General features: G+C 38.8%; 1 protein-coding gene across 1 annotated transcript in view; it reads right to left on the reverse strand.

Moving 5' to 3' along the window:
* The window catches only part of tnr (tenascin R (restrictin, janusin)), a 435,043-nt gene that overhangs the window by 11,438 nt on the left and 411,491 nt on the right, over positions 1-12,114 (reverse strand). The window lies entirely within an intron of this gene.

Below are 12,114 nucleotides of genomic sequence, written 5' to 3' on the forward strand. Positions count from 1 at the left end.
CCTAATTTGGACAACCAGGTATGGTGAAGATAAGGTCCTTTTTAAAAAAATTTTATAAAATAAGATAAATAAATTAAAAACATTTTCTTGAATAAAAAAGAAAGTAAAACAATATAAAAGCAGTTACATAGAAACCAGTAATTAATGAAAATGAGTAAAATTAACTGTTAAAGGTTAGTACTCTTAGTGGACCAGCAGCACGCACAATCATGTGTGCTTACGGACTGTATCCCTTGCAGACTGTATTGATATATATTGATATATAATGTAGGAATCAGAATATTAATAACAGAAAGAAACAACCCTTTTGTGTGAATGAGTGTAAATGGGGGAGGGAGGTTTTTTGGGTTGGTGCACTAATTGTAAGTGTATCTTGTGTTTTTTATGTTGATTTAATGAAAAAATAAAAAATAAAAATAAAAATAAATAAAAAACTAATACCGATACAAAAAAAACGATACCGATAATTTCCGATATTACATTTTAAAGCATTTATCGGCTGTTACTGTACAAGATTATAAGATAATTTGAACATTCTTTACTGCCAAGGCTGGCAATATATACATATATAGTGTCAAATATGTCTGTTCTGCATGAGGAGGAGATGATTAGCATTAACTATAATGACTCTCCAGGGTAGTCACATCATCTGTGGAAAGATTAGCGAAGGTCAACTGCTGTGGACTTCATTATATACTAGTGTTGTCCCGATACCAATATTTTGGTACCGGTACCAAAATTATTTTGATACTTTTCGAAACTTTATTTTTATTTTAACAAAAAATCTTATGGTACATTAAACATATGTTTCTTATTGCAAGTCTGTGCTTAAATAAAATAGTGAACATACTAGACAACTTGTCTTTTAGTAGTAAGTAAGCAAACAAAGGCTCCTAATTTAGCTGCTGACATATGCAGTAACGTATTACGTCATTTTCCATTCTATTATTTTGTCAAAATTATTAAGGACAAGTGGTAGAAAATGAATTATTTATTTACCGTTAATATCTGCTTACTTTCTCTTTGAACATGTTTTATCTCCACTTCTATGAAAATGTAACAATCACTTATTCTTCTGTTGTTTGGATACTTTACATTAGTTTTGGATGATACCACAAATTTGGGTATTAATCAGATACCAAGGAGTTACAGGATCATACATTGGTCATATTCAAAGTCCTCATGTATCCAGGGACTTATTTCCTGAGTTTATAAACATAATATAAATGTTTTTAAAATTAAAGAAGATGTTGTGATGCCAAAGAATATCGACGTAATCATAGTAGTATCGACTAGATACGCTATTGTACTTGGTATCATTACAGTGGATGTCAAGGTGTAGATACACCAATGGCATTTGTTTACATTTTGACGCTGGTGAACTACGGTGTGTAGTGAAGCATGTTTAGCTATTCCTCGTCCTGCAGGGATAATACTTGTAAGAAAGGAGAGGATTAGTGATTTAGAACTAGCTAAAACACTGCAGACTGGGGCTGGACTTTAGTCGATAACTAGCTAACCATGTTTTAAAGCACCTCTTCCGGTGGCCGATTCAGTGTTATCGTTAGTTTTTAAGTCAAAATGTGTCCGTTCTCCCTTTTCTGTCCACATACTGTGTCTGCTTGTAAGTACTCTGTGATTGTGCGCTACCGAACACGCTCCTCTGCTCTTAAACCAGCAATGACATGGCGTGACGACGACAGGGGCGCGACGGGGTGGTGGACCTGTACTTTTCAGAGGCGGTATAGTACCGAATATGATTCATTAGTATCAAGGTACTATACTAATACCATAGAACCCTAATATATACATTATGGGCCGGATCTACTAAGATCCAAATACCACGCATGAAACATTGTGTGCAATCCATAAAATAGCATGTGTACTATTAGTGGGCGTGTTGCCTACGATCTACAGTACTAATGTTGCACAAAACTCATGCTGTATGCCTTATTTAAATTACGTTTTTTGCATGGCATCATTCTCCTACCTGTTTTGCTATGTTTTCAAACAAGCTGGACACATGTTCCACTTTTTATGGGCATTTTAGAAGCAGTCCGGCAGTGCATCCACAATGGAAACCCCTTTTTTTTTTTGTAGCGCTGGGCGTGTGTTCGTGGGAGAGAGGCTGCACTTACTGCGCCCAAGATTTTTTTTTAAAAACACTACTTCAAGAATTGTTTTTTATATTGGAGATATGTTAATGATACATAACCTACTGTATGTAAAAAAAACAGACATTAAAAAAACACGATAGGACACCAAAACACATTAATTGAATTGGTTTGAATCAGCTGTGGACACACACACGCAGAACGAAGGATTATATGTCCATTGTTTGTCTTTTCAGCACGATAAGCTGTGAAGTACTGATGTATATTTATATAGCGCTTTTTCTCTAGAAAACTCAAAGCGCTTTACATAGTGAAACCCACTATCTACATCTTTAAGCCACATTTAAACCAGTGTGGGTGGCACTGGGAGCAGGTGGCTAAAGTGCCTTGCCCAAGGACACAACGGCATTGACGAAAAAGACGGAAGCCGGAATCCACCCTGGAACTCTAAAGTTGCTGGCACAGTCACTCAACCGACTGAACGATGCCGACGAGCTCTTTTCTCACAACTGTGTGCATAACTATGTCAGTTGGCACAAATAAAATGCAAAATAGTGCTCGCGAAACAGTGATCAGTGTTGATAAAGCATGCTTATACTGTACGATATATTTGCATCTCCTCCTCCCAGTGTTTTGATAATTTCATATACATCATAGTTATCATATCATATGTCCTGCATATTCATGAGGAATGAGACGCAAAATGGATTGCGTTCCTTATTCTGCTCACTTTGCTATTACGTTTGCACTTGTCAGTACATGCAAACCTTCGTAGATCAGGCCGTTTGTCTTAAAATTACAGCTTTTAAGGAAATAGAATGGATTAGTTTTACCAAATCACATATATTTATAACTTCAAAACTCATTGTTTTGTACAAAGTCAGTCGTGAGGCAGTAACTCAGGGTCAGTGGCGGGCCGTGCGTTTCCCACCTAGGCTTTCAGTGATGTCCGACTTCAATGATTACTTCTCAAAATACCATAATTGATGTCACCACATGACCATTGCTGGAGAAATACTATGCAGGAACACATTTACGCACTACTGCCTATTGAATCACATCAACAGTGTACAAAATGGGTTATTATCTGGTGCATTTGATAATAAATAAACCCGGATCAGCAATTAAAACATAACTTATGTGGTATTGTCAAAATTAAAATTGCAAAAAACATACTGTATTAAACGTGAAAAGATAAAGAAGTAAAATATTTGAACTCACAATTTGTAGCACCCATTCGACACTGTATAAAAGCCAGCGGTACCCCTAGTACTCAGTTGACTCGAGTGGAAATGGCGGGCATTTCCTAATTTCATCGCCGACATCATCTCACAAGATGTAGTTTCTCTTGCAAATGTATATCTGCCACCTAATCAACGTTTTGTTCTCCTTTGTGGGTCAACTCAACACATCTCGCTTCCTGATAAATTACAACTTGTGATTGGACACTCACTTTGGAGTGACAAGTGAGTATCCAATCACAGTCTCGTTAACATCGGGCTACCTAGATAGGCTACTGTCAACAACTTGTGATCTGATTGGCTATCGCAACTGTCTCTCAACCGTAAGTGTTCTCAAATTAATCCGCTAACGGTCCCTGGTGAGTATCCAATCACAGGACGCATAAATGTCACGTTCAATGTGAGGCCAGCTAGAAGGCCTTACTGACAACAACTCGTGATCTGATTGGCTATCGCAAATATCTATCAACTGTATGTGCCCGTTCTCTTACAGTGCATAGACGCCTGCATTGTTGATTCTGAAGGCCTCAGGCAGATTTTGTATGGCATGGCAACATAAGTTGGCTGAATTCTGATTGGATAAAAACTCTAACCTAAAAACAGCACTGGAAGGAGCATAATATGACATGAAGAGAATATATATACTTTTAAATATTTAGGGACAGTAAATAAAAAATTACTTTTATCTTTAACTATGATCAGGATTTCTGGTTATGTTAGGCCAGCAAAGAAAGCCTTGCTGGCCCTGATGGCCCACCACTGCTCAGGGTACATCTATACCTCAATCATGAAGCAAAAAATACATAAACTACATGTAAATAAAATACGCAGAAACTTGTCAAAACGAACTTATGCTCCCACGGCCTTGCCAAAATGACTGGAAAACTTGTAATGTGCATGCCAGGCCAGCAGGTTGCGATGTCAGTTTTTAAAGTGTGAAAACTAGAAAAACCAAATGAAATTATGTATGGTTGTATCTTGGTTTTTGGACGATTTTCGGCAAAACTTTCACCTGGGTTTCTTAAGCTGTCTCAGTTATCGTACGGCCAAACGTCCTGGTAACAAACTAGGATGTTTGCCTGCGTATCTATCCGCAGAATTGATAATCCCAACCGATGGTGGCTCTTATTCTGTGACGATTGGATGTTGGATTTTTAGAGTTGATAACTGATAACGAAAAATCTTGAATGATTATTATTTAGGGCTGTCACAGTTACTGCACTAATAACGAGTTAACACAAATTTGCTTTAATCGCGCAATTATCGTGGGTCCTGTAAGACCCTCAGTCCATGCCGTAGTGAGGGAAAAGCATATAGTATATACTGAATGGCAAGGTCAACTCTAAAGCCCCGGCAGTTTGTTCTTTCGACAAAACCACCGTTATTATTTCCAAGCACTGTGAGAAAGTGGAGCCACTTCTACAACAATCGTCCTCTACTATTAATCTATTACAAAGAGTGCAAAAGCTTTTGAAAATTATTTGGCTCAAACACCATGTCTTGCACTGACCATACATACTGTAGATCAGGGGTGGGCAATTAATTTTTACCGGGGGCCGCATGAGCAACCCAAGCACTGCTGGAGGGCCACACCGACAATATTTCAATTAAATTTTGCTCAAATTATTTTTGATATACCGTAAGATAGATAATAATAATAATAATATTTTCATTTAACCTAACTTATCTTTATACAAAAGCAGATGGCTTTTGATGGTTTTATTTTTAACACTTTCTTACACAACACTTCCTGATGTATATTACAATACAAAAATTTCAATTTCTGTCACTTTATCCTGCATCCTCTTTGTTGTGAACGTAGCACGCCTGTAAGGTGATTGGCAAAGAAGGAGGAAACGTTGCTGTTGCGGAAATGAGGAGTGAGGATTGGTTTTCCTTTTGGAAAGAACGAGATAAGTTGAGCTGTGTTAGTATAGCATGCTCAATAAAAGTTTAAAAAGAGCATCAGACTTGGTGTGCACTTCTTCTGGACGCTACAATTGATGTCAGAAGTGGGATGAAATGCCTCCCAGTTCGCCTTGCCATCAAACCTGGGAGTCTTCATTGAGGGCGGAATTCCCCCCGTGGCAAGCAGCGTGGCTGCACCTGTAAACGCTCTCTCTCTCTCTCTCTCTCTCTCTCTCTCTCTCTGTCTCTCTCTGTCTCTCTCTCTCTCTGTGCGGCGAGCTCCTCACGTGGCACGTACCTCCCGATGACGTAGCACACAAACAGTGCAGTATGCGCAAAGTTTTACTTCTGACACCAATTGTAGCGTCCAGAAGAAGTGCACACCAAGTCTGACGCTCTTTTTAAACTTTTATTGAGCAAGCTATACTAACACAGCTCAACATATCTCGTTCCTTCCACACGCACGTCTCCTCACTCCTCATTTACGCAACTCAAGAAGACAACATCTACTTCAGCAGGTCGTTACACTATATTCTTTAAACACAGCAACGTGTGTACCACAAATAAGCACACGGCTTTACCTTTACTTGGCAGTCCATGTCTTGTTGAAAACACGGCATTCGTCATCAACTTTTCTCTTTTTAGCGTCTCGGGGATAACCGGGCATCACTTGTCGCTGTGCGCCTTCCCTCACAGGACATACGCACATATAACACTTTTAAAAAAAAAAGCAGCACAGTTGTATTGCACGCACGACAAAGATGTTTTTTAAAATTTATTTTGTAATTTGTGATTGCCGCTGCGCGCACGAGCATACGTCCACACGGAAGTAATACAAATAACACTTTTCAAAACAAAAGCAGCACCGTTGTATTGCACACTCGAAATAGATACTTTTTAAAATTTATTTTGTAATATATAATTGGCCTCACGCGGGCCGGACAGGGACGTACAATGGGCCGGATGCGGCCCGCAGAATGCCCAGGTCTGCTGTAGATGGACCTCCCGTGGAGCACGAAGTTACTTGATGATGACATATTTGCTTATCTCTAAAATTTGACAATAGCAGCTGATGCCCATACAGTCATTGTATATCCCATACTGAAAGTTTCTTATACTCATATAAAATAGGCAAACCAATAGCTACTTTTTAATTTATGTTCCCCTGGTACACTTAAAAAAAAATGTTTACCTCTCTTATTATACTGCAATATAGTGTAAACATGTAGTTAAGGAATAACATACCTTACCATTTGAAAGTGTTGTGTACTTTATAGTGACTGTTAAAAAATGTTGTAGTATCAGTACACCAGCGATACTATGTCCATGTTAGCACACAGTTTGTGCTGACAAGCAAAATAAAGAAAACATTTTGGGATAAAACAAAAAAGTTGTTTTCTTTACTCTTTATGCACAAAAAACATAATACAATCGGAGCCCAAGAACCAAGGTACAGACTGAACCATGAGGAGGTCGTACTGTTGCAAGCGACATGCAAGTAACAAGTCCTTTTAATTAAGGGCAGTGCAGGAACAAAAGTTGAAGTAGTGAACAAAAGGCTAGTGCACACAGCACAAAGATAAATGATGGCACTATACATTGATCCAGTGCTGGAAAGAAGCAACAGATTAACCAATAGAAAACAAGGAGTCCAACAGGAAGTCTTACAAAAACAAGAGCACCAGAACAGGAAATTATATTAAAACATAGGAAAATATAGAACATCGTCCAAACTATCATGTGGGACCATGACAAATTATGCCCTATTACCGTAAGTTATGGACTATAAACCACATTTTTTTCCCTACGCTTTGAAATCTGCGGCTTATAAAATAATATGGCTAATTATAAGCTAACAGCAATAACGTTTTTTGTTCTATAGTTTTTTCATTAAACCCAAGCAGAGAACTGAAATGGTATGTTATTGTTTGTGCTATAGAGCCATCTTTTGGACGAGTTTGCTCACTGCAGATGTTGCGGGTTGAATATATAATTCCTGTTTACTGTCTTGAACCGGAAGTGAAACCGTCCATAGCGTTTTTGCTCGAAATAATTCTTCACTCGTCACTCCAAACAAAGTTTGTAAGTTTCACAATTTAACTAAAAACAATTTGCACTTACTAAACTAGCGCATGCATGAGTGTTTTCATGCATATTTTCATTGTTTTCATTGCATATGGGGCGGCGTGGCGAAGTTGGTAGAGTGGCCGTGCCAGCAATCGGAGGGTTGCTGGTTACTGGGGTTCAATCCCCACCTTCTACCATCCTAGTCACGTCCGTTGTGTCCTTGGGCAAGACACTTCACCCTTGCTCCTGATGGCTGCTGGTTAGCGCCTTACATCAGTGTGTGAATGTGTGTGTGAATGGGTGAATGTGGAAATACTGTCAAAGCGCTTTGAGTACCTTGAAGGTAGAAAAGCGCTATACAAGTATAACCCATTTATCATTTATCATTTATATTTGTACGTGCTAGCATCGTTAGCATGAGCTAATATGCTAACACGTCTGCAAGTGTCTGTGTTAGTATTATTAACTTACAATGGTATTCTTTTTGTATGGTTTCAGTTTCGCAAATTCCTCAGTAAATCCACTAAAACTTCCCCGTGGAGTTATTGAGTCTCTTTAGCTGATTGGAGAGCTAGCTTTGGTAGCTAGTGGGTCCATGACGATGACTTCCATTTTGTTTCATCAACCGTTTTACTGCCGCGTTACAGGCACCGTTTGGAAACAATTAATGTAAATAAACATTTACAAAATATGTGTAAATAACTAATTTCACAATGTATATACCTGCGGCTCATAGTCCGGTGCGGCTAATGTATGGCAAAATATTTTTTTCTCCTAAAATTTAAAGACGGAACGGATTAATTGGATTCACACATATTTTTTTTTTAATCTGAAGAATCAATTCTTTTTTTTCCACACAATTTGGTCTTGGTTGGACCATTTGGAACGGATTGCTAATGAAAACTGACGTATCCTTGTATCTGGAACTTATGGGACTATGCTAAAGTTTGGTTTTGTACCTGCCCCAACACTTTGGAACAGGTAAAAAGCTCCGCAAGATGAATCCAAAACTTGGTTTTTCAAATTTTTTTTGGCAGTAGACAGTTTTTATAGTCGAAAAAAAAAGAGCCTTGCTTTCAAATGTTTTGGGTTTTCAGGCTCCAAGACAGCTGACTTCATATCTGGCATCACAAGGAGGAGAAAAGGGGGGGGGAGTTTGTGCTCTCAATGGAGCCAAAAGTAGTTCTACACCCTGAGGTGACATTAGGCAGCTTTTATGCAGTAAGAAACAGAAGAACTGGCACGGACCAGAGAGGCAAGCTCAACCTTGAAGTGGACTACTAAAGTGCACAGGAAGAAGCACACCTCTATGTAGGTTATAATAAACACAGAGATAAAAGGTTTAGCAGTATCGAAGCCATAAGGAGTGTTTTACCATCACATTTAAACAAGTAAAAGCTCCACTTTGCTGGAAAAACTATAAATGATTTATTCATGATTCATGCTGTATCATTTCCTTCTTGTATAGTCCTATGGTGTTGAATAAAAGCTATTCTAGATTGCTCCTAATTGAGTTTTGATACAAAAAAAAGCAAACATCATTATGCGCTTATCACTAATAAACTGATGCTTACTTAAATCTTTTTGTATTATGATCCAGTATTTGCGGAGAGAGTGTTGTAATGTGGTGATAATGCAACACCATAAAACTCCCGATGGGTCTAATTTAATTTCTCTAATCAAGAAGCCCAAACAAAAAAACATTTTCTTTTTAATTCCTCATTTTCCTGATGTTCTTAATGAAATATTCATGCAACGGTCTCTTTTAATCATCTGTAGCAATAAACAACAACACACAAAAAAAGGGCATTTGAAGACAAGGTGGCTCATTTGCACATTTTGTAATGAATATAATTATTGTTTCATAATGAGGATGCAGTTAGAGGTGCGGGGCTGGGGGGTGTAAAGGGTGGCACACACAGACAGTGTACCGTATTTTCCGGACTATAAGGCACATTGAAAATCATTTTTTACCCTCAAAACAACAGTGAGCCTTATAACCTAATGTACGAAATAATTCTGGTTTTGCTCACCAACCTCGAATCAATTTTATTTGGTACATGGTCTAATGATAAGTGTGACCAGTAGATGGCAGTCAAACATAAGAGATACGTGTAGACTGCAATATGACTCAAGTAAACAACACCAACATTTTATATGTTCCATTGAAAAAATAGAACATTACACACAGCGCTCAAAAATCTATCAAAATGTTTTAGTACGACTTTGGTAAGCTATTAAGCCACACCGCTTGATGGATTGTCGGCGCATTAAACATACGAGTATTATTATGGTGTGTGTATAAGGTAAAACATATTATCTGGAGTTTTGTTTCGCAATTTATATGACATCTCTGGCCTTGTTGTTGTGTCCGGATGAGGAGATGCTGCTCCGTTATTGATTTAAGTAAAGTCTGAATGTCATTAAAACAGTTAGCTCCATCTTTTGACACTTCTTCAACTCCCGTCCTTGCACGCTACGCCGCTATAACAAAGATGACTGGGAGAAGACGCTGTCGAAGGTGAGTCACGTAAATAAGACCGCCCACAAAACGGCGCATTCTGAAGCGACTGTCAGAAAGCAGGTTGAAGATGATCTGTAAAACATAATCTATGCAACATTTTGACCAAAGAACCACCATCACGTTATGTAGACCACAAGGAAGTGTTTTACATTTAGAAAAAAAAAGAAAATAATATGACTCCTTTAATGCGCCCTATAATCCGGTGCACCTTATATATGCAAACAGATCGAAAATAGACCATTCACCGACAGTGCGCCTTATAATCCGGTGCGCCCTATGGTCCGGAAAATATGTTTTTGGTGCTTTGTTCTAAGGGATTGGAACATTGAGATTCAACCTGGTATAGTGAAAGAATATACCATTGAGTGGTCTTGTCTATCTGCAGTACAATGTTAAGAATAAGTCCACAAATATATGAAATAGTCTATTAACCATTCGATCTCTTCCATTCAAACTGCCCCACCACCGTGGACAAGACCAAAGAGCTGTGAAAGGAGCGCAAGTTCAAGATTGCAGAAATATATTTTTATGAGTGCTAATCACTATACATTTTATACTAGTCACAACATTGAAACAGCAACAAACTTAAGCTCCTGGTCATTTGACATGGGTGGCAAGATGAATATTAATATAAGCAAGCAGCCAAAGAGGCATTTATTTTTAGCTAAAAATGATTTTAAAAAGTTGTGTTAAAAGATGCTAGATACTTAAAAAGTTCCATGTTTGAAAATAACTTTTTGTATTTTTTGTTACAAAAACAATGAAAAATATATATATTTTTTCAGTTTTTACAATGGCCCTTATAAGGCAAAAGTAGTTTTTAAAATTATCATTATACCAGTAATATTGTATATGGCCCTGGAGCCTGATTATGATCACCAAATCCATCATTATTCTCACTTATTTGCTCCACTTCTGAGAAAAATTTTCAAACATGCAATTTTAGCCATAAAGAGAAAGCTAGTTGAACTTAGTGTTGTGTTGTTCGCGAACGATTCGTTCGAAAGAACGGATCTTTTGAGTGAACGTACTGAACCGAATCACTTCATGAACTGATTCGTTCCTTTCTCAGTTCAGTTGAGCTCCGCCGCGACCATGCCGGTATGAGTGGAACTGGCGCATTCTGTGACTCACTGAACCCTCGACGTCGGCGAACGACGCAGCCAATGAGAGGGCGGGGGGAGGGACTGAGCGAACGATTCGTTCACCGCGGATTAACGACATGAATCACTCAGTGAACGACAACGCTCTCGCTCTCTGCTCTGCTTGCCCCAATGCCGAGAGTGATTCTCCCCCCGTCGCGGGGATATGTTTCATGCCATTGGCATCCGTTCTCCATTCATTCTCCAAGCTAACGGCTAATGTTGACTCAAGCCACATGAAAACAAACACACGTCCCCATTATCTCAACACATAGAGCAGAAGAGATTCGGTACACGTACTGAACTGCGGCCACCGTGTGGCGTTGTCAGTCACTGATTCTAGTGATTCGTACTGTCAAAAGAACTGCAGAAGAGATTCGGTACACGTACTGAACTGCGGCCACCGTGTGGCGTTGTCAGTCACTGATTCTAGTGATTCGTACAGTCAAAAGAACTGCCGATCCCATGAAAACAAGCCACATGAAAACAAAATGAGAGTAGACTAGTAGAGGAGACAGAAAGAAGGGGCGGGGGGGGGGGGGGGGGGGTAAAGTGTAAGCAGGCTGTTTTGAGAAGATTTAAAATAAAAATAATAACTAATGTATGTACACATACATAGGCTATTATTTACACAGTTATTGTAACAAAAATACATTTCTCCTTGGGGATCAATTCTGATTCATATTATTATTATTATTATTATCCCTTCTACTGCAACTGTTGTTGTTGTTAGATTAACGCGAGTCCCTACGCAGTGCGCGAATGTCTGCACTGTACTGTCTGTACTACGCATGCCCCCCCCAATTTTTTTTTTTGGGGGGGGGGGGGGGGTGATTTGGTGAACGCATTTTTTGAACGTATCAATTTAAGGAACTGATTCTAGTGATTCAGTACAGTCAAAAGAACTGCCGATCCCATCACTATTGCCGACCCCCCGATTTTCCAAGGAGATCTATGGATCTCAGTGCCTCTCCTAGAAAACTCCCAGGGCAAATATAATCCTATTTTCACTCTAATTACTAAATTAAGGGCGTGCCCTAATTGCACTGCAGTAATTGTCCTCTATAGCATTTACAAACAGCGTGCCAGCCCGGCCACATGTTGTATGTAGCTTTTGC

Source organism: Entelurus aequoreus, linkage group LG16 (genome assembly GCF_033978785.1).
Source record: "Entelurus aequoreus isolate RoL-2023_Sb linkage group LG16, RoL_Eaeq_v1.1, whole genome shotgun sequence".
NCBI lineage: Eukaryota > Metazoa > Chordata > Actinopteri > Syngnathiformes > Syngnathidae > Entelurus > Entelurus aequoreus.